The sequence below is a fragment of the Microplitis mediator genome, chromosome 2 (assembly GCF_029852145.1).
Source record: "Microplitis mediator isolate UGA2020A chromosome 2, iyMicMedi2.1, whole genome shotgun sequence".
NCBI lineage: Eukaryota > Metazoa > Arthropoda > Insecta > Hymenoptera > Braconidae > Microplitis > Microplitis mediator.
In genome coordinates, this window is record NC_079970.1 from 4,225,389 (window position 1) to 4,250,393 (window position 25,005).

Genomic DNA, 25,005 nt, shown 5'->3' on the forward strand with positions numbered 1-25,005 from the left:
ATATATAGAGGTTGCTGCATTCTCATTTATTTACTCAGTCTCTCGCGCAATGGTGACGTAGTCTCACGTAAGCGCATGTATTTCATGATTTACATAATTGGAGTATCGATTTGAGGGAACTAACGCGTCAGCGACCTCCTGCTGTTTGACTAAACAAAGCCTAGATTTTACACAACTTTACTAGCATCATTATTATTATTGTTATTGGCTATTTATCATAACTCAATTTGAGCTATTTCAAAATCGTAAGGTCAAAGTAAAGTATTTTTAACACCACTCATATTTTATTATCTATTTCATTTCATTTATTATTTTTTTTCTAAATCGCAAAAAAAAAAAGTGGTAGTTAGATTTCCACACTGTAATTGCAGTGAACCCGGATTAAATCAGGAGTAAATACGGAGTGGATGACTGTTTATTTATTCGATCACCTCGGATCAAAATTCACTTCGAATGGGAGTTTATTTTAATATCAAAAATCTGAATCGGAGTGAATGCGGATGGAAATAAAATCCAGATCATTCCGAAATCACTCATCTGAAAAAACAAACTCCCTATTTACTTTTTACACGGAGTGAATTTTTCTAAAACTTTGAATTTTCGGGTGACGGAGTGAATTCGGATTTAAATAAAATCCGTAATCAATTCGAACTCACTCCCAATTTTTTACAGTGCAGTGAACAAAATAAAAATTTTCTGTTAAGATTCAATTATCCTGAAGTTAGCCGACGTCTAATAATTTTTTGAATTTTTTTTCAACAAAAAATTGCAAAAAAAAACCGAAACTAAAAATATGTACATTTAAAGAATTTAAAAAACTATAGGTGCAATTTATTTAAATATTTTTTTTTTAAATTTATCATTTTTAAAAAATTATTAAATTTCGGCGAATCTCAGTATCATTAAGATTCAAAGCTTCTTTAAAAAATTATCGTTTATTATACACAGAAAAAAAAACGTTTTCGGGACCCAAGTCAAAATTTTCTTGAGCCAGGAGAACTTGTCTTGGTTAAAAAAAATTCATCTTGGTCGGAGAAGATTTCTACTTTACCTGAGAACATTTAGGTTTCCAAAAAAATTTTCTTGAATCAAAAGTATTTATCTTCAGTCGAGAATTTTTTTTTTCTGTGTGCTTAATGTTAATAAGTTATTGAAAATAATATATTTATATTTGGTCATATAAATATATGTATATATATATGAAGTATAATTTGCTATCAAAGGCATAAAATTATAATGTACATAATATTAAAGTTTATTTAACCAATTGAGATATAGATTTACTATTATCGATATCGCAACACTTTAAATCAGATTATCTGATAAAATCCATGATTTATCACAATATCGTATACGGGCGTACAATTAATATGTGTTTCATACATTAGTTGATGATAACGCGAAAAATTATTTTTTCCTTATCGTTGGAATTTTTTTATTTTTTAACTTGACAATTCGTTTACTGAAATTCTTATTCAACAGCTTGATCTTTTAGTCTATGGTTCATTTTATCAAATGCAGAAACAGAAAAACGATTCTACGAGGGTTACTCTGAAAAGTTTAAAGTTTCCATAGTAAGCCACTTAGTGGTTGCAAATGAAACGAAACGTATTGTGTACTATAGAGTAAAGTCCATAAGACTTTTTTATTTTTTTCTCTCTTATTTTTTATCACTGAAAACTTTTGCGTCGCTTTCAATTTTTGAAACTTTTTTTATATCACGAAATTTAATTTTTATAAATTTTATTAGAAGTATTTAATATGACCCAATTTTAATTAATTAACTCAATTAAATATTTTTATTAATTTTATTTCAATAATAATTATTTTAATTGGAAAAACTCATTAGTGCAATTTTACAGTCTGTACGAAGCAGAAAAATAAATTTCATTTTGACCAAACAATTTACATTTGAATTATTTATTAATTAGATACTTTACTTACAAAAAAAAAAAAGTTTACTTCGTAGAAAATAAATTATTAAATACAAATATTTTTTTATCTCAGTATCTTTAATATTTTTTTATATCAGAAAAAAATTAATTCAGTACACATTTAAAAAAAAATTTTCTCATTCATTTATAATTACACTGTAAAAAATCACCGGGGTAAGTTCAAGTGGTGTAGGTGTTAAAATTGGCGGTGTTAAATTTCAACACCGAAAGCAGTGTGAAAATAACGCTGCCGCCGGTGTAAATATTCTTTACCGGTGTTAAAATATTTTACTTTGGAAATGTGTGCGAGTGTATGCGTGTGTGCATGTGTGTATGCGCGTGTTTGAGTGCGTGTGTGTGTGTGTCAAGATATTTTTTTCGTTTTATAAGCTTCCCAAAGTTAATACTCTGAGCGGACGCAGTTTACACCGGTTTAACACCGCCGAATTACGCCTCCTACACCGGTGTAATTTTATTTCAACACTGCGCACTGTTAAAATGAGTCCATTTTTAACACCGCTCTTTTTGCAGTGTATTTTAAAAAAAATACATTCATAATATCACAGTACATTGACCTTTTTTATAAAATTTAATTTCACATTTAATTAATTTCTCTTATTAAAATGCGGTAAGAAAAAAGTGTCAAAAATATCACAACACAGTAGCAAGCTGTTCTATTTTTATTTCGTTTCTTATTTGGTACGAAAAAAGTTAAGAATAGGGCGGAGGGTTAAAGTGGGAGTAAGTAAGAATAAAAGAAATGACATAAGAGTAGGAATAGTAGGCTCAAGATGAAAAGAGCTCGCGAACGTCGTTCTCATTCTGTTTGTTGAGGGTTTTTCTCAACGACGTGGTTACCTCTCTCAGAAGTCGGTGTGAGCGTCATCTTGCTCGTTGTAGTCTCAGCAGGTCAATAATCCTCACTTTTACCCAGATAAAAAAAGCTACTACCCCATATTTCATATATATATATATATATATATCCTCACTCTTCACCCTTCACTCTCTAGTCTCCTATTTTATTTAATTCTATTCTATTCTTATTTTATTCTTCGGTCTCCCTATTTTTCATAAGATTTTTAAATGCTTTAACAGCCATAATACGTACAACCGCACACTTAACTTGTACTTCCTCATATCACGTCCGTCACAGTTCACAGCGAGTTAAAGAGACGAGATGAGAAGGGAATTGAAGAGAGTTTGTGTGTGATATATTATATGGTAATAAGTTATGTTTAGTCATACATTGTGTATATATGATAGCATTATATACTAGATGACAATGAACGCGGTTCTCTTTTCATCTTCCACTTGATGCACACGACACACAAGTTTACTCTTTGAAGTTAGCTCTTTTACCTACTTTTCTACACATATTTTTCAATCAACCCAAAACTGTTCTTATAATTTATTACTTTAGTACTCAACTTTATTCTATTAGAATACTTTTTTAAATTAAATTTTTTTTTCCGGAGTACCTAATCTTCAGCTACCCTCATATCTTTTTTTTTTTTTTTTCTATTAATTTTGAACATCGGGAAAAAAAAAACTGACACTTTTACCTACAAGTTTAAAAGAAAAGATATTAATCAAAGTCACAGAAAAACACATGGTCTCTTACAAAATTTAACCAGACGATTTGTAAAAAATGACATTTGACTTATAGATACAACTACTCGCTTTCAAAACTTGAAATTACGTCCACAGTTTTTTTTTTTAAATTTATTCGGGTTTAAATTTTTATTCGTATAGAATTAGATTAGAGAAGAATAAACTTTTCTCACTTTATATCAAGTAATCTGACATACGTCTCTCTACTCTCTACACTTTACACTTGTTTTTTACTCGACTACTCTACAGTTATCATTTACACAGTAGTATTGGACATACAACATGGTGACATGATTCTGTACAAGTAGTGTAGTTTTATATCATATGAGACTCATTTTAATCATGTTTTCTCATTTTATCCAAAGACTATTTCGCTGATGCCGTTTCATGTTTTTAAGTAGAAGAGGAGAGTGAGGCTGTGATGATGCCTTAAAGCAGGTGCGCCGGATGCATTCTGTACATACCGTTTGAGTTTCATACGCCAGCTACACTGACATCAAACGTCTACCTTCTCTATATATATATATATATGCATACATATACCACATACATTCCCATCCTCCTCTGACGCCTTTATGTCGCACTTGTAATTTTAATTTTTTTTTTCCGGATTTTTATTTTTTCATTTACTTTTTAAATTAAAAATATTTTTTTTATCTATTAATGCTGTATAATTTAATTTATTGTTTAACGCACTAAAGCAGTAGGAATAATTAAATATTATATTTTAATTAGAAATGTTTGAGGAACAAAGGGAGATAATAATCGTATGTGGGTTCAGTAATAAATTAAATTATTCGAGTAAGATTACAATGAGATTTTGAGAGATAAGTTTTGTTGATATGGTTAATATTAATGATGTCAATACTGTTATTATTATTATTTACTCGGAATTTACTCAGAATAAATTTATATATAATGAAAATTATTATTAAATTGTCTTATAATTATATATGTATATATATATCCCGTGTGAAAAAAATTTTTGAAAAAAAGTTGACTATTCTGAACTCGAAAATGTGATAGAACGATAAACATTTTTTTAACTTCTGTAAATACACGGTAAAAAATTACGGTGTAAAAATGGACCCGGAGAACTTTACACGGCCGTGTAGTGTGAAATAACGGTGTACAACTTTTGGTGTGAAAATTACACCTAATATCGTGTTAAATTTAGGCAGTGTGAACTTAAAAGTTTTACACCGTCAACTGCGTAAATGTATATAACTCATGATAATTTTGCGTTAGGAAAAAATAATCATAAAAATATTAAAATGTTCAAAATACTATTTAATATCTAAATAAAATTAATATAGTTATTGATTAAGTAGTATAAATATTTAACATCATTTGTTGCTCATTAATTAAAATTATAACGAGTAACACGGAATGGTGTAAAAAAAGTAGATTTACACCGTGTCAAAATTACACGGATGAAAAATTTACACCGAGAGAATTTTACACCGAGTCATTTACACTACATCGGGTCCAAAAATTTTTTACAGTGTACAAAGAAGAAAACGATTGACTTTATACTATAAATGAGCGTCTTTAGACTTTTGTAAACTTTTTCCGACTCTCAATTGAGAATGATAAATTTTATCATTTTTTATCAGTGCGACATACGACCAGAAAAAGCTGATTTTGAACTATTTCTGAACTTTTTATTCGACCGTATTTTAATAGTATTAAGTCAATCATTGATTTTTCCTTTATATTTTCAAAAATGTTCAAAAAAAGTTCATCGTTGTCTCCTATTTTGAAGTTTAGAATAGTCAACACTTTTTCAACCTTTTTTCAACAATTTTTTTTCGGAATATATATATTATATTTACGGTCCTGAGTGATTTTCCAGTATAACAAAAATAAGATTCCGAAATTAAGTGAGTAATAGTTCATCTAAGCCAAAAATATAAACATCATGACCATGTGCAATGCAAAAACAGAATACAAAGTATTGTTATTATTGTTGTTGTAAATATCAAGGTAGTTTAGCGGAATAAATTAGAATACGTATATGAACTGTGATTTAGCTCGGGTTCTATTGAAAACCAGTTTCCTATTACTAGTTACTGAGAGTATATTGTGCATTTCCGCAGCTTCTTCATCATTGAACATTGATTATTCACAGATGTGGGGCTTTTATTGTGGGTAATACTTAACTTTCAAACGCAGTAACATTTAATTTGATTTTTTTTCTCTTCGATTTTGTCATGTTAAGTTTATAAGAAAAAAAAAACCGTAGTATCGAGAAGGCAACTGGGTCAGGTTGAAAATAGGCATGATAATAAAATGAAAATGGAGTATAAAATGATAAAATTGTGAAAAGATGAACATGATTGTGAATTTAAGATGTCAAGATTCTGCCGGAACTTAGTTACGTCGAGTAATGTTATCTGATACACATAAAATAAGTAAATGAATATGTGTATAAAAAATATAAATATAGTTTGAATGATAATAATAAAAAAAGTTAAAAAGACTTTCAATGTAAGGTTGCGTGTTCGAACAAGTTGTTATTTAAGAATCACGGGTATATAATACAGTAGTAAAAATAATATTTCTCAGAATAAACTACAATGAACATGCAAAATGTTTGGTCATTCATTTTCTTGGGTTTCTACGAGATTTCCCAAGAGTCACTTAATATTTTATGGTATGACGTCTTCAGCTTTTATGTCACAGTATGATTAAATTAATTAATATACTTTAGTTTATTTTTAAAGATAACCAAGAATATTACACTTTATTATTTTATGTAATTGAATATAAACATTTACGTTTTCTTTTCATTAATTACTTTTGTTTTATCTTATTTTCATTTAATTTTAAAATACACGTTTGGAAAATCAAAAGTATCGCCTCAAATCTTCTGGTTGTGATAAGAGCAAGTAATTTTAATTGCCTAACTATTTTTTTTATTTTATCAACAGAAGAAATTGATTTTAAAATAACATACATTTATTTAAATATAAAATCATGGATATTTTTTTACACATATTTATTGTCTTATTTGATTTTCAAAATAAATAGTCTTTTTCTCAGCCAGTCGTATTTTATACTCCGTCAATTTTTGTATCTCATTGAAAAAAAAACGTCTGCATAGATTATAACCAAACGGAAGTGATTACAGTAATAATAATATTTAATAGAATTTTTTGTGATAATATTCTATACTTACATGAGAAATCACTCTTGTTTTAAATGCTATGGTGCCACAGTAGCCGGTCCATATTGGCCATCTAACGGAAATTAAAATACATCGCAAAAATTATTATGACCATAGTAAAATATTCAGTGGTTACAGTAATTTGTGACGTAGTCATAAATTTTATTATAATCATACACGCAGAAAATTTTACGGTATTTTTCGCATCAAAAATTTATAGAAAAAATACGATGGATTTTAAAAATTTCTACAGTATTGGTAATTTGTCCGATAATTCCATACTGTCCTCATGTTACTATGACTATAGTAATTTTTCTATAAATTTTTGATGCAAAAAATACCGTAAAATTCTCTGCGTGTAGTAATTTTTTCAATACGTTTATTTTGGTTTCTGTCATGTGGTCAATATGGTCCGGTTTTACCGTGACATCATAGTCTATAAAACAAGAAAAATTTTTCCATGTACATTCGGACTAATTGAAATCGTAGAAATTATATAATTTAAAATGAATATCGATCTGAAATTTTCAGATTTATTTAGTAGATCGTCAGATTCTCACTGTAAAAAATCGGGAGTGAATTCGGAGTGATCATGGATTGTATTTGAACCGAATTCACTCCAATTCTGAGTTTTAATATCGAAATAAACTTTCCTTCAGAATGAAATTTCACTAAAATAACAAAAGTCATCCGCTTCACATTCACTCCGAATTTCCTCCGGATTTGATTCCCTTTCACTCCGGAATTTCTTACAGCGTAATAATGTGCTTATTTATACACTTACTTAGTGTAGTATGTGAACTGTAGGTACGATTTAATGTAAAAATCAATGAAAAATTTTCAAACTAGAGTAAAAACTCAACTCGCATTCGACATGTAACTTAAATTTGTTAATTTTTTCCGACAGTCATCAGTCATCAGTAGTCAACATGTACGATCTGAAATTCAAATTCTATACTTAAAATTTGACAACAAAGTTACAATATTATCATAGAAGCTTTTAAAAATAATTTTATTAATCTACATAAATCATCTAGAATAAAGCACAGCTGAGTGCAACTCGATGCAAACAATCGCGAAACAAAAATTTGAATAATAAAATTTAAAGTTTAACATGAATTGAATATAATTTATATAAAATACATTTTTTGAGTTGTATGTAAAAAGAAAATTTCCCTTTTTTGTCTCTGCAGTTTATTATAATTTTATATCGAAAGCTTACGTACTCAATAAAAGAATGTGACATTCGATTTAAATGTCTGGTGGCCTGTTATGGCATTTGCTCCTCCGCACATCTCACGATTTACGATACACAATAACTTTTTATTTTTTTTTATCATTATTTATTACATAACATTTATTTACATAAACAGACATTACTTTATCATGATTTTTTAAAAAATTTTTTAATAAATTTTATCTACAGTAAAACTTTAATTTTTTCACATCAAGTATTTTTTTAAACCCTTGTGACATTTAATTTTTTTTATCAATATCGTCTCTGATAATCTTTACTGACAAATTCATTTAACTTTAAAAGCAATCTCACATCGAAAGAAATGTAATTATAATTAAAAACTGAAATTTCCGAGCATGGACAAAAAAAAATAATAAAACAGCTTACAAATTTACTATCCTTGCTACTAAATTTATACACAGATTTTCTCAGGTATATTAACACAAAATCGTATTCTCAAACAGCCAACTTGAAACTTTTGTACGGTTTATTAAATTTTTCTTTTTCAAATTTTTTTTTTTTTCGCTTTAAATCGTTTCAGCGCTACGAGCGTGATGAATAAATTTAAAAAGTTTTTTTGTACAAAGTTCCATGCATACTTATATTCCTTTGTGACCAGAATTTAACATTTATTTTATTTTTTATCATTATTTTTTTTTATAAATGGAAATGTCTGAAAATTGTAGTCTTTAAATATTTAAACGCTTAGTAAATTAATAAAAAAAAAAAAAAATGAAAAAGAAAAGCACTAATTACAAGTAGTTGATAGATCTTAAATTGTCGGTATAAATTGGTGCCAAGTGAATTTAACGTATTAATTGAATTGGTTGGTATGACTAGAAGATATAATAATATAGGTCATGTTCCTCTTGCTTCTCTGACTCCTCTCTTACTCCTCATTTACTCCTCCCCCTTCCTCCTCATTCGACTCATCATCTAGCATCTCTTCTCTCTTCGGTCTCTCCTGAATCCAACCTGAAATTATATTCCTTTACAGAACAAATCGATCTCACATACAGTATTCGTTTGCATCAAATAGAAGCTGTACTGAGTAAAGTATAAGTATAAGAGATGATAGTGATAGTGATAGTAAGAGTGATAGATTGAGATAGAGATGACGGTAAAGATATAAACAGAGATAGAAATAGTGATAAAGATAGAAAAAGTCTCCTTGCAACACTTCTCCAGTATCTCTGACGGCATCACGTTCCAATAGCGGATTCGAAACACGAATGCTCGTTATCTTTACTCCAGCTCTAGTGTGAACGCCATTACTCCCATATCTTTTCAAACTAAATTGTCGGCATACGCTGACTCAACTCACTTTTATTTATACTAATATTCAAACCATAAAAGTTTAGATTCTATGGTTTACTTAAATCATTTTATTTTATTAATTATAATTAACGTGATAAAATAATAAATAAAGCAAAATTTTGATGTTACATAGCAGGAGTTAAGCGGAAATATTTAATTAACATAAAAATAAAAACAAATAAGTCCAAAAAGATAAGTGACAGCATGACTAGACGATTACATAAATTTAGGTTAAATGTAAGAGAAAAAATTCGTGTAATTTTTTATTTTCGAGCTTTTCTGTTATCTTTTTTAGGCTATCATTCTTTAGCTATTCGCATAATTCAGTTTTGGGCTCTAGGTGAAGAATCTATATTGCGGTTGAGGGTAAACTTTTATCTGATTGTGAAAAATTTAAATAATTTAATCTTAAAGTATTGCTGAGAAAAAAAAACGGGAAAACTTGAGAAAAAAAAACTTGGTTACAATTATTTTTTTATACTATGGTATATTTTTTTTTTTTTTTTTTTTTTATTTACCTATTTACTTAAATTAATTGTCTACTTTTATACCCTTTGGGTAAATGGTTTGTCAGTTAAATAAATCAACTTAAGGTGTTCTCGCTAAAATCAAGTTTACTTATCGAGTTTAGTTTACTATCTTTCCTTAATTCACTATTTTAAAGTAATTACGTATTTGTGCAACACTATTTCAAAACTACATTACGCACTTTTAATTATAATTAAATGTCAGTTTATTTTAATTTTACGCTTATTAAAATTTTAGAATTTATTTACTTTTTTTTTTTAATGAGGTCAAACAATAGATTAGTTAATGATAATTATAAAAAAACTGTTGACACACTGGTGAATTTCTGAAATCACATTTAAAGCGTGTGCGATTTACTTATCACGCCCGCTTGACAGCTAAACACATGAGAGCGTGACTATCAGAAGAAAGAAACTAATGATAAATTTGGGAGTTACTAAAAAAGTTTTAAATTTTAAATATTTTGTATTAATTAAGTTTTTAAATTATTCAAATATATGCTGTACTAATACGAGATAACGGATATAAATATTTATTGCTATATATCCGAGCGCTCGAAAAGACCCAATGACTCGAAAATAATCTAGAGCAATAATTAAATACTGAAATTTAAATTTGTTTTCACTAGTCGGATAATTTTTGAATAAATTGGTCTACTGTGGCCATTTTTTTATTTTTCAAAAGGCAGAAACGGGTCAATTTTTAATTTTTATTAAGAATTCAGTACTTATTTTAAATTTTTTATAGATTTTGGAAAAAAATAGAAAATCTGGGGTAAAATGGGGTATCAAAAAAATTTTCTCGTATCCAAGAAAAAAATTTTTATTTAAAATATTTGAAACTCAGTTGTAAAGTTACAGAGGGTTCATGTACCCTCCCCCCTCCTACGTACACACACGCGCACTTACATATAGACTAGTGATGTAAAACAAAGCATATGCTCGTCAAATGCTCGTCATTTGACGTCAATTGACCAACTAAAAAAAATGACCGCCGGTTATTTTTTGAATTTAATGGCGATTCCCGCGAAATGAGTGTAAAAAATTGACCGAAAAATGACCGAAAAATTTTTGACGGTCATTTTCCATCTAAGTAGTTGAGTAAGCCAAATTTGTTTTTTAGCGTCAGAATTTTTAGATAAATTTTGTTTTGAATATTTAAAATATTTAGGTTGCATATGAAATAGGTTGGTTTGTTTTCGTAAAAAGAAAAAAAAATGCTCATGAATTTTTGTGACTGACCAAAAAAAAATGCTCGTCAATTGCTCGTGATTTGACCAAAGTTAAAAATGACTGTCATTTCGCATCACTAATATAGACACTCGGATATGACTCTGAAAAGAGTCAGAATAACTTCCAAGGACTTCAAAACGTCGACATCTGATGAAAACTCGATTTTCGAAAATCGGATGAAAACAATAACCCCGAATTTTTCAAAAATCGTCGATTTTCATGGCGGGAAGTAGAAAAAACGGTGAAAAACCTTTAAAATAATATTTTGGGAGTTGACATATCTCAAAAAAATTTTTAAAATAATTGAAAAATGTAGGATTAATAAAAAAAGTTAAAAACAAATAACTTCGGGTACCTAAAATCTGAAAAAGTAAAATAACTCAAAGGTTTACTCTCGTTGAAATATATCTCAAAATTATGTACATGATCGATAAACTTGTACGTGTTTGTATAACATATATAAAGTATACGCCCTAACATATGGTGTGCATGTGTGTGTATCTTTGATGAAAGCTCTCGACGAATACACACCTCACACCCCACACCCTCGATCAAAAGTTTTCATGTATGCCTTAAGCGTCAGTATACCTACACGACCCGAAAATAATAATTAACATATATTAGCGTTAATTGTACATTCATAAAGTTATTAAATTAAATTAAATCGAACGACGGATAAACAAATCCAGTAAATCAAAAGTTTCTCTCTTCTGTTATTTGATTCGGAAAAATTTTAAAATTAATATGTGACATTTAAATGTAAATTTATAAATATTATATTTTTTTATGGACAGGTAAAATATATATTAAATAACGCAGCTTTAATATGCCTTAAAAAATTCTATTATAAAAAATACAATCTTGGATATTTTCGTCAAGTTTAACTTTTTTTTAAGTCTCTGTACGTGCAAGTAAGTTGTACATGTAGTAGACTGTACGTGCCTGAAAGTATATAATAAAAAAATATATAAAGTGAACAGAAGAAAGAGAAAAGAGTAGTAGTGTATAGTAGTGTAGTCTAGCGTGTGAGTGTCTGCGTAATAGTAGTAGCAGCAGCAGTAGTAGTAGTAGAAACTGCGAGTAGATTCTGATGGGGTATGGAAAAAGCTGGCTGGGAAAACGTCAGATTCAAGTAGGGTGAGTAGAGGTTAAGAGAGTGAGGGCCGCTGATAGAAGAACATTCCGCTGTGAAAGGACCTGGGGGGCCGTGTGGGTGGTGTGTAAAAGCTTCTACAAGACCTAAGTCGAACTTTTGCACACTTGAGTTGAGTAAAGAGTCGAAGCTGGGTGAGTTTTCTGTATGTATGTATGCAGGTATTTGTTTGCCGCTTGTCTCTCGTCAGGGATTCAACCTAGTGCGTTTTGTGTCTTCATTTTATTTTTTTTCATCCCTCTTTTTATTTATATTTTCTAAGTTTTCTTGCTCTCACTGTTGTCTGCGCTGCCTTACAACCCTACACAGTAAGTAGAGAATGACAGGTGTATATGTACTTAAAAGCTTTGTCGAGATTGTGATTGTGTTTCTGGTGTGAATGTCGTGTTATCGATCATTGAAAAAAGGTGGGGTTCACTTTAGATTTTTTTATACTTTGTTCTCATGTATTTAAAGTAAATGAATATTTTTTGAATATATTATTTAAATAAAATCCAAGCTAAAATAATCAATAGTGTATTTTGACGTTTGATAGTTAATTGTGCCATGAGTAGATTTTGGTTTTCGGTTTCCCACAAAGCTGTTTACTGTAACTACGCGTCTAACATCAATGCTAAGTATGTGGATATATGTGTGCCAGTGTGTAGGTAAACTGCAACACATTAGCGCATTATATCCGCATTAGTCTAATGTAATTTCATGCGCTACAACCGAGATGACCACTTCGCGGCTGTCTATGTAAGCAGCTACCCAAGCATCTAATTATCATCTCAATGCACCAATATATATATATATATATTAAGTGTACTACATATTGGTACGCAGCACAAACGAACGTATCTATTGGACCATCGTGACCTCTAATAGTGCGTCATTTGAATATTCTATGTGTTTTTCACTATTCCGTATATATATATGTATATATAGATTCACTTTGCTAATTTCAATACGTATAATTATATAAATGTTTGTATATTTTCTTGAAAACCAAATAGTAAATATTTATGTTATAATAAAATAAACAAATTTACCCAAGGTTTTATTTTTTATTTTAAATATGAATATATTAAAGCGTTGCTACCTTGAAAATTATTATATTTATAGATAAAGAAGTTATTTTAGTGATGAACATGAATATTTATAATTTTAATTAATTAAAAAAAATGATTGATCTGAAATTTGTTGAGAAATAAATTAAAACTTGCTCGTCTAATATTAAATCTCAATTCTATTTGTTTATAAACGGATGGGTTTTATTAATATAGATGTGCTTAGATGCCTTGTGGGTAGAGTTGTGAAATAAAGAATGCGTTGAATATAGACAGGATGTGGGAACATCGATTTCGCATATTCATTTCATGCGTTATGCTAAATTCGCGGTTATTTACATACGTAATATAGCATTTTAATTATTGCGTGGCAAATTAATGTCATTATTTTATTTAACAAGACTTGAACCTCAACAATTGCAGTATAGAAAAGTGTGAAGAAAGTTTAACATGGTTAGAAAAATAGTAAAATTTGAGTTGGCTATTGCTGAAAATTTTTTAAAATTTTAAACGAGTTATTTTTTTTATTTTTGGCTAAGATGGGTCACTTTAAAAAAAGTTTTCTATACTCTAAATTGTCTAAAAATAAAAATGAAACCATTTTGAGACTAAAATAAAAATTATTTATAATAATTTTTGGATACAAAATGTTCCTTGGCTCTCCTTTGCATAAAATTTTATAAAACTATTTAAATATGCGGTTCTTAGGATTTTATTTTTCCACTAGTGGTTTGAAGATAGTCTGCAATTCGACTGTCTCGCATTAATTCATGGTAATTCACATTAAATATTCCCCGACACGTCTAATAATAACCATATACGATAGTCTTGGTCGATTAAACGTGCGCTGTATGTTAAATTCAAAATTTCCCGCGTTTACATTTATTTTTAATTACTATTTCTTTTCTTTTCTTTTATTTCCTGTATGACTTTTCTCTCTTTCCCTCTTTTATTACACATACTCCATCAAAGCCTACGTATATATTTAAATATATAAGGTTTTTGTTTGATTTTTATTATCGTTCCACTATTACCTGCCGGAAACACAAACGGTTCCACTGTAAATAGAAGTGACCGTGTTTATAAAATTCTGACAATACCCAGTCGCTTTAATGACAGGGCGATAATTGCAATTCGTTTGCTTTGAAGTACACTGAATAAAGAGGTTTTTATGAAAATGGCAAACAAAAAATAATAACATTATATAGAAAAATAATTAAAAAAAAAAAAAAATGCGATTGTACTCACGTCCGTTGTTTAACTTTAGCAGAGAAATTTTTTTTGCCGAACTAATTAAACAAAATGATTAATTGTTTCTGTCCGAACATTGTCATTGAGGATTTCATATATATATATATGTATATCCACTATTTCCAATTATGTTTTTTTCATTTGAAAAAAATTATATATATCTTTTTTCATAATAATATAATAATAACTAAATTTTATTTTATCTTTTGATATATTTATTTTTTAATTAAACTCGACATAAAATAAGAATTATATTATTCCAATATCAATATCAAATGTATTATATTTCATCTATTATTGTTATTATTAAATTTTATAAAAAATACAAAAAAATATCTGGATAATACGAGAGTTTTTTGTTACACTGGCGCCAATAACTAGTTACGCAATTTTATCAGCTCGAGGCAATTGCACGCACGGTATATATATGTGTATATATATAAATTCTCGACAGATTATTATATGATATGATATGATAGATATCGAGATGGACAAATGTGCTACTATCGAGTACCAAGAACAAAAAAAAACATATATCATTCTAATTCACAAAGAAAAATACGTTGTGGTTTTATTATTTTTTTTTCTATTCATATACAGCCATATATAGAGCTCTACAGAGAATAGCGTCATTATATTTATTACATAAAGATAGTCTTTATTTAACTCGAAGGCTGTAATAATTTTATTTCTTATGTGATTGGTTTATTATTTCGAATTATCATTTGAAAATAAAAACTACAATGGTTTAAAAATGAAATTTATTACGAATGATTATTTGTTCTGTGTATTTATTGATAGTTATTGAGTTTTAATACTAAAAAAATTGAATATGAAATGAATTTTATGTGAAACTGTAGATTTGCATGTATCATTCTAATAATACGAGTGTAGAGTATGTGGAAGAAAGTTTCGCCTGAAGCAGAATTGTGATTCAAAATATTCATACCGAAAAAAAAATGTTAAAAAGCCTAGAAAATCTTTTTCGCAATCATTCCCTCATGTACTTTGCCGTTTTCTTCTGAAGAGTTTTATCTTACAATTCAATTCCAAAATTCGAGGGAAAAGATGGTTAGAGATTATCCGATCATCTTCGCAGGGACTTTGTACTTATTTTGTGGCTTCTTTTTTTGGATTATCTTTTTTTATTTAATTATTTTTTTTATAATAGTTAACAGTGTATAACATTTTCTGCCTTTTACACTTCGTGCCTTTAATCGCAATTGCTACCTTTTCTATTCCCTCCTCTTTTTCATACGGCTGTGGACTGACTTGTGTTTTTGTACTGCATCATTACGTGATGCCCTATACCCTACCCTTTTGCCGTGGGAGTATACACTGTAAAAAGAGCGGTGTTAAAAATGGACTCGTTTTAACTCCGCCCGGTGTAAAAATGAAATTACACCGGTGTAGGAGGAGTAATACACCGGTGTTAAAAATACCGGTGTTAAAGCGGAGTAACCGGAGTAAATGCGGAGTAATGCCGGTTTAAAAGCGGGGTAACAGGTGTAAAAGTGGGGTAAATTGCGTCCGCTTGGAGTATTAACTTTAAAGATTATAAAACACAAAAAATGTCAGTTCTTTATGAAAATTAATAAAAAATATCATTTATCAACAAGTATAGTGATCGAGTAAGTAAAAATATTCACAAAAATAAAATATTTTAACACCGGTAAAGAATATCTACACCGGCGGCGGCGTTATTTTAACACCGGTACAGAATATTTATACCGGTGGCGGCGTTATTTTAACACCGGTACAGAATATTTACACCGGTGGCGGCGTTACTTTCACACCGCTTTCGGGGGTAAATTTAACACCGATAATTTTAACACCTACACTAGGGTGGGCCGAAAATCCGCTTTTTTTAAATTTTCGATATTAATACCAAAAATATTATTCCTCGTACAAAAAAAAAATTTTTCGGAAACCAAAAAAAATTTTAGGTCGATATCTTAGGCTCGCCAAATCCCGCTAAAGTTAGAAGTTGTTTAAAATTTTTTTTCCAACACATTTTGATCGGAAATTTAATTCTCTACAAAAAAGGTCCTATAATAAAATCACGTAAAGTTGATAGTTACTCAGATAATTGCAATTTTGCTCTAAAAAATGAAATTTTTAAAGATATTGTTACTTTTTCAGGGTAAAAAATTAATTTTATCATAAAAATTTCGTAGGAAATTTAATTTTTTACAAAACAGACCTAATGAAAATTTATTCAAAGTTGATAGATACAAAGAAAATAGCAATTCTTGGTGAAAACCACCAAATAACGAAAAATGTGACTATCTAAACATAAAATTGCCAGTTTCTGAATAACCATAAATTTTAAGTTTTTACCAGAAGGCCAATTTTGTAAGAAATTTGATTTTCAATGAAATTTATGTAATAAAATTCATATTTTACCCTGAAAAAGTGATAATATCTTGAAAAATTATATTTTTTAGAACAAAATTGCAATTATCTCAGTACCTATCAACTTTACGTTGTTTTATTATAGGAACTTTTATGTAGAGAATTAAATTTCCGATCAAAATAAGTTGGAAAAAAATTTTTCAACAACTTCTAACTTTAACGGGATTCGGCGAGCCTAAGATTTCAACCTAAAATTTTTTTTGTTTTCCGAAAAATTTTTTTTTTGTACAAAGAAAAATATTTTTGGTATTAATAATGAAAATTCAAAAAAAGCGTATTTTCGGCCCACCCTAACCTACACCGCTTGGACTTACCCCGGTGATTTTTTAGTGTATAGCTGCCATTTTTCGGAGCAGGTTAAGTTCCAGTGATCGACAAAATTCCTATTTTACCGATCACTGGATCTTCAGTCCGCGCCTAGCGCACAGAGACCTCCGATCAAGCTCAATGTATGGCTAAGCGGTCACCCAACCAAGTAGCAACCGTGCTCGGTGCTGCTTAACTTTGGTCCCACACGAAAACATATATATGTGACATATATGCATCAATGTATCGGCTATATGGGACATATATGTTATTTATTAATTTTTTTGTGCGGGGTAATCGCCTGAGTCGGACAAGAACCGATCGGCTGCCTCTACCCCTTTTTTTTTATTTAATTATTTTTTGAAAGTTTCGTTGTAGCAGATTAACGAAAACGTCACAGCAGTAGTTTTATTCTTATTCGATTGGTTATCAAATTTCGTTAGTTTTTTTGCAAGCATCTATATGTATGCTTGTCAGTTAATTCCATTACATTGGAGTTAAACTTTTAAGTTTAAAAAATTTCTCGCGATTTTACTGATCTAGAAATCAGTAAAATCGTGAATAATTTTCAAAGTAACTAACTGTTGAAAATTTTAATCAGGTTCTCGAAAATTAATTATAGAGCAATTGCCTTAAAATCAAGGCACAGAGCAAATATTTTGTTAATTAGTACCAACAAACACAAAAGGTCAACTGCTGGTTAATTTAATATGAAGCAGAGAAATAAAAAACGACTTTAATTAAACAAACAAAAAAAAAAAAAAGAAACAAATTTATTTTCTTACAGATGGAAATATAAAAATGAATTTGTTTTCCGTTTGATGTTATGTAATCAAGATTAAAAACAAAGAACATCAGAAAACAAACAAACAAAGTGAAACCTCAAGAATAATAATAATAATAATAATAATAATAATAATAATAATAATAATAATAATAATAATAATAATAATAATAATAATAATAATAATAATAATAATAATAATAATAACAATAATAATATTCTCAGATATAAAGCGAAACAAAGTGATCACGCAAACGGTCGGAAAATAGACCCGTCTTTATAGCTGATGTCTGATTTTAAGGTAATTGGAATATTTTCACGCTTTACAAGCTTAAAAATTTACACCGGAATTGCGTCATTTTCTCTTACAATTATTTCCTTACTTCAGTTTTTTATTTCAATAAATAATTTAATGACAATATTATATTAAATAAATCAAATTTTGTAATAACAGTACACTTGGGTAAATAAACTAACAATATATTCTATCACATCTATTAACTGACAAGTAGTTTATGCATCCTATTGTCTTCACAATGTATGGCATAGGAATCGATGACTCGTTTAACGATGCTTCAAACAATGGACATTGATGTTATACCTAGGAATAGGGATACACTGACAGTGCACATAGGATGTACATATCATAAACATATATACATATAATATATCATACAGTAATACATATGTGTACATATGTGAATCAAATAGTGTATCGATAAGTTGGTGGTTGTCTCGACTCGTCCTTGTCACAAACTGTTTCAAAGAAGAATAAATGCCACTGCGTCTCTTCTTCCTCTACTTTATTTTGTAGCTCTCGTCTCTGCTCGTTTATTTTCATACAACCGATCTCTTACATCACATAACATTACATTACCTTGCCTACCGATACCTCGACGTCTCGATGCCTTGTTGGTCTTACAACGAGGATTGCGTTTATTGACCGGGAATGAAAGTTCAAATTCAACTCATCTAGATATTTATATATATATAAAAATTTATTACCTCAAAAAATAATATCTAGACATGACTTTCCGTGTAAAAGAAAATTCGTTCTTAAAATTTTCCATAAAGGTTTCCTACAGGGAACTTGAAAATTTGAGTGAATGAATTTTTTGCTTCATTTCTATATGCTAGCGTTCTTTCAGAAGACTTGTCTGACACACCCGATTTTAAACGGCCATCGGATGCCTTTATTTTGATCGGGGTCACCGTCTACGAAAATTGATCGAAAATCTAGACTCAGCTTCCTAAGCTCGAAATCCGCGGGAAGTTTTGGGGTTTTCCCGCAGGGTCAACCGTTTTTCAGATTTTTTACTCTTGAATTTTTCATCGATTCCAAAAATTATCAACTTCGAATTCAGCACTGTCTCGGATTTGGAAGTTCACTCTTATGTACTTTTTTTTTTATCTACTCAATGCGCAATCTACGGGTTTAGAATCCGAAATATCAAATTTGATGATAAAAAAGTCGAAATAAATTTTTTAAAGGGTCCAAATTACCCTGCCAGCTAAAGTTACTCAAGTTGTCTTTACTTCTCACTGAAAGATATCAATTTAAAAAATAAATAAATAAAAACTGTAATTTTTCTTCGATTCCATTCAAAGCATTTCGTTAACTTTTTAAAAAGTATTTCAATTCAGATGTTTTTATATCTTCAATCGAAGTTAAACAGAAACTGAAAAGATAAAAATTCTTAAAGTTTATTTAGTATCTATTATATTTGAGTTAATATTATGAATAAAAAGACTATAACTAAAGATCGTTAGGTACTTTTATCACGTACTATTTATTGCCAAGTTCTTCAACGTTTTTCAATCCCCTCATTAGGAGTTTATAGTCGTATGTACTTATTTATCCTCACCGTATATCTCGTTAACTTTTCTCGTACATCCATCGACTAATGCACATTTACTAGCAATCTAATGTTCCAGTGCTATAAACATTAGCATTATAATTATATTTATATATACATGATGTTCGACAAAGTTGAGTCAGGTACTTTTGAAATAGGTCTTGGCAAATAATTTGAGACTTTTAGTTAAACGTAAGACAGAAGAGAGTATTTAGTTTTAGCTTAGTTTGTAAACTGCAACAAGTTAACTCTTAAGTTTTCGTTAATCTCAAACTATTTTATTACATTATATACTTTCATTTTACTTACGTACACTTGTTTTAATGATTGCTTTTATTTGTATGTTAGAACTTGCTGAAGTCTGTTAACATTTACATTTTCATCATCATCATAATTATCGTTATTATTATTATTATTCCTTTGTTTCTCAATCGGACTTTGAACTTATAAATTCACTGGATTATAGACTAAACTTACTATCGATTGTAATATATGTAGTATTGATTTAGGTTATCTAAACTATCAGGTTATCTAATACTGAAAACAATGAAAAAACAACAATAACGATAATACGAAACAATTATTTTATAATTTATTATAACAGACGAATATTTTCGAGGAGAGAAAAAAAATTATGACGCTAAGGCAATAAATGACTTTTTCAAATTTCGATATTAGGTCCATTTTCCTTTAGTTTCAAAAGTTCATTGTTTGGCTGAATGTACTAAAAAATTGGCAAAAAAAGTTTTCATCAAATCTTCTCAGTTGGAAAAAATTCATGAGGCTAAAGCAAAAATTGGCCTTTTCAAATTTCGATATTAGGTCCATTTTTCTTCAAATTCATAAATATTTAGTTACAATTGATAATAAAAAATTTTTCTGCCTAAATGTACTTTTAGAAAGTTCGAAAAAAAAATTTCCTATCAAATATTTTCGAGGAGAATCGGAAAAAAATTATGAAGTTAAGGTAAAAATTGACTTACAAATTTCGGTGTCAGGACCATTTTCATTACCATCGAAAAAGAAAAATTTTCATAAAATATTTCCGACCAAATTTAAACATACGTTAATTTGAATATAAATCTAATAATAGAAGTATAAAAAAAGTGTTTTAATTTGAAGTCTCAAAAGCCAAAGCTTCCCCTTATTCTTCTGCATGTCCATTTTTAGTGATTGGACTATTGTCTTCCTAAACTGTCACGAAACTAAAATAAGGAGGGGGTAAGTTACAACAAAAGAATTTTCAAACATTAGAGCTGCAGTTTCGAAGCAGCCGTCGTACAATTAACATCAGGGTGACTTAACATTAAATAATAAATAAACTAAATACTAAATCTACATATCGCGTGTTTAATTATCAGCTTCATTACTATGACTAATGACTATGGGTATTAACATTTGTAAGTATCTTATTATTTATTAATTATATACACAATGACGTCTTCGAAAATTTATATACCATGAAGATATTATTACTGGTTTTATAAAGGCTTAGGTTATCTAAACCAATAACGTTGCCATGTTTAACTATTTATGTTTATCATCATTATTATTTTTATTTTTTACTCAATATCTTCGAGCTCCATTGAGTTTTATTCTTTAGCGACTAGACGTTCATCGATCGTGTGACACTTGAGATTATCTGTGTAAGGTGATCTTGAGCACAAAACAACTTTAAGATGCGTACTTGAAGCTCTACTTTATTTCTCTGCATAAAATTATTTTTTTTTCTTCTCGTTATTATTACAACTTTTTTTTACTGTCACTAACTATAAAGCTCGTTATAATTTCTAGGTCACGCGTTAAATTTATCAGATTCTTATAGATTTGATGTGTACACACTAATGTGCAATATTTATCACAAGATTACACATGATTACCGTTAATAGATAACAATCCGTAATTTCTATTTTTTTTTATCTTTTCAAGTAATTAAATAAAATTATTTAAATTTGATAATTGACGTAAATTTAATCATTTTTTTTAGACTCCTTTTCTTTGTGAGCTTCAAATTTTCCCTTTCTCTTTGTATGTCACTCATAAAGATTTTACGTAATTATACAACAACTGAGCTGGTTTGCTTGCTTTTGATTTTGATACACTTGAACGTTAAACTTTAATTACCAATGCCGCGATAATTGCCGACGTTAATTTCTCTCAAACGTTTTTGACTTTCAAAGCTTTAGTAAATGAGTCTTTAGCATTAACAAAAAAAAAAAAAAATTTAATCGAATAAAAATAAAATCTTTTCATTGATAAAATCCAAATTAATTACTTAGTAAGTTCATTACTTTGTTCTCAGTTAAATAAGAAATTTTTTGTAGAAATGTCAAAGCGACCTATTTAGGGCCACGGATTTTTTTTTACGGTTTTAGACTATTTATTTTTATTCAATAGCTTATTTGACTCGGCAGATTCAATAAAAAAAATATATATATTGCAAAATTTAAATTTTCTGTGAGTTTTAAAACTGAAAATCGCCCCGGGGTTTAAAAGTGATTTTTCTATCGTTTCCACTATTCAAACTTCAGTAACTAATTCAAAATTCAAGATTTTGTATCATTTTTTTATTCTTATCAATTTAAGTTGAATAAAATTTTGAAATTTTTTATGTACCTGAAGATCGGAACGTTTTTCACGCAACGAAAATGAAAATAATTCATAAAATTTGTTTTTAATGGCGAATTTAGGGGTAGTTGGGGGTGGCCTGTCATTTTCGGGTGACGAGCGAAACATTTCCGAAATCTAGATCCAGTAGATTTTTTACTTTTTATTTCTTTTTTCTTATTTTCCTTCCGATCTTCGAGTACATAATTTATTCGGAAACTTTCTGTAGTAAATTCAAAAAAATCTTAAAATAAAAAATTTTGAAAACTGTATTTAAATTTTCCAATAGTAATCATCAAAGATTCTTAATGACAATCATCACCATTGAATTCTTAGTGTAAACTACAGATAAATAAGTAAATAAATAATACTAATGACATAGGAATGAATGAGGTAGACTATTATTATTTATTATAGACAAGTACAATACACAAGTGTATTACACGAGTAAGCAATTAAGATAGCCGGAGAAGGAATAGTTGTCAGTAGCTTCCTGTAACTCGTATGTCCGCGTTCCACACTTGTAAAGCCCACAGGAACATAAGTGATAGTATCTCGTAAATAAAAATAAAAATAAAAATATATAAGATAAAAGATATAAGACTGAGGCGCGAGAATGGAGGAGAGATGCTCGTGTGTGTACAAAGAGAGAGGCGGGACAAGTTGTGTTAGTTGATCGAGTGATCGTATATAAATCGACTCATTATATCAACTTGGAGGTATCGATTATTATCGTTCACTTATGTCGATTTATCGGGCGCGATACTGCGTTTGATGCTCGTACCTTTGACGCCACAATATGTCTGCAAATATATATACATATACAAATATAAATAATTATTTTTCTCCTCGTTTATGAATATCTCTATCTCTATCATTATCATTTATTTTTTATCACCTGATTTGTTGTAGAAAAATATTCATAATTTTTATTATTTATTTAAAGTTTTGATAAATAATTTATAATTTAATTTTTTGATGGACATTTAGTAACTTATTTATATATACATATATATTTATATATACACTTATCCAAAAAATTAAAGGAACACTAAACTTTTATAAATTTTTTGAGCCACTTTTTCTGCGGAATCATAAAAAGTAGCTGGAGACAAAATTTTTCTAAATTTTTTGGTCTACGAGGCCGGGAAAATTTTTTTCAGAAAAATCAATTCATGGGTCGTTTAGGAAATTTATTCAGCTACAATTTGCTGTTTGTTTGTTTCTTTGTACGACAATTTGCTACTGAGATATCAGCCTTCAAATAAAAAAGGATCTTTTTGTCTTTAATTCTCGATATCTCAGTAACTAAAACTAGACATTTCAAGCTTCAATTTGCTTTTTTTATTTTTTCGATAGATCATTTTTCACGAAAATGCAGCCTTTCAAAAATCACTAAAAAATTTATAAAATTTTCTTGTTCCTTTAATTTTTTATAAGTGTATATGAAATTTAAAAATAATAATCATCTGCTTCTAAGCAGTTATTATTTCTCGATAATCAAAACCCTTCACGTGATATTACTGTGTCGTTATCGTGACGTCGTCATGATTAAAAACCTTTATTTAAATGTATTTGACAATCGTAAATGTGACAGTCTTCTGAGAACTGATTAATTTTATTTTTTTTTTGACGTGATTTCTTTTTCTTATCTATTCTATATTTTTATTTTATTTCCACTGGTGATCTCTTTACTGAATATATATGTGTGTGTATTTTTATATGAATAGTAGTGAAATATACGAATTTTTGTTTGACATTTTTCCACCTACTGAATTCTCTGAAGTAACTGAAAGCTAAGAAATATATAGTCTAGAGATTCCGTCTTCATCTCATGAGACTTTCTAGCATTTATCTCCGATATATTTCTCCTCGCAATTTCATACCTCGAATATTTTTACTTCACATCATTTATTTAAAAGTTATACTGTAGCAATTTTTTCTCATACCCTCTACCCTTTCACACTTTGTTGGTTTGTGTATGAAAAATAATATTTTAAGTTTTATATCATAAATTTATTTTTTAAATTTGAAAATTTTTATTTTCTGCCAATTAAGAGTAATGGCAGTACAGAGTGAATTTTACGGTATTTCTTTTAAAATAAACTCGAGGTATTTTCCTCTAAATAACGTACATTTCTTACGAGCAAGTCACGAAATTTATTTTTCGAGTCAATCAATTTAACCAGCAGAAATACTACCAGCAGTTGGAGCAAAAATAGTGCAAGTAGTAGTAGCTGTTCTTTGTCAGACGTGAAAATTGGTTGGATTTGAAGGCATGTCTAGGAAATAAAATAAATAAAACTCAAGTATAAGAAAAGAAAAGAACAGAAAGGAAACAAAAAATAAAAATAAATGTGCATCAAAGAATAAACCGGAAGTGACGTATGATGTAGTCCGCTGACGTTAAAAAGGGAAGCTGTTGGTGGTTTTCATGACTGCTCGTTTCCTCTCTGGTTTATTTAGTATTTGTAAAGTATGAGATATGAGTATAAGTATGAGTATGTGGCGTCTGTTATCTTTAATTATTATGTTTCTTTTTTTTTTTTTTTTATT

The 25,005-nt window shown here is 28.9% G+C and overlaps 1 protein-coding gene and 1 long non-coding RNA gene across 5 annotated transcripts in view; one reads left to right on the top strand and one right to left on the bottom strand.

Moving 5' to 3' along the window:
• Positions 1 to 25,005, top strand: part of LOC130663945 (uncharacterized) — a 97,464-nt gene that overhangs the window by 13,723 nt on the left and 58,736 nt on the right. The window contains exon 1 of one of the 4 annotated variants that reach the window (XM_057463531.1): positions 21,113 to 21,242. The exons of the other annotated variants lie outside the window; for them this stretch is intronic. The gene's annotated coding sequence lies outside the window, so the exon portion shown is untranslated. Of the gene's footprint in view, positions 1 to 21,112; positions 21,243 to 25,005 lie in introns of those variants that run through there. 4 annotated transcript variants of the gene reach the window in all.
• LOC130663950 (uncharacterized) lies at positions 8,185 to 9,392 on the bottom strand. The gene is made up of 3 exons (XR_008989267.1): positions 9,276 to 9,392; positions 8,708 to 8,926; positions 8,185 to 8,624 (listed from the first exon to the last, which is right to left on the bottom strand). It is a non-coding gene; the product is annotated as an uncharacterized LOC130663950 (long non-coding RNA).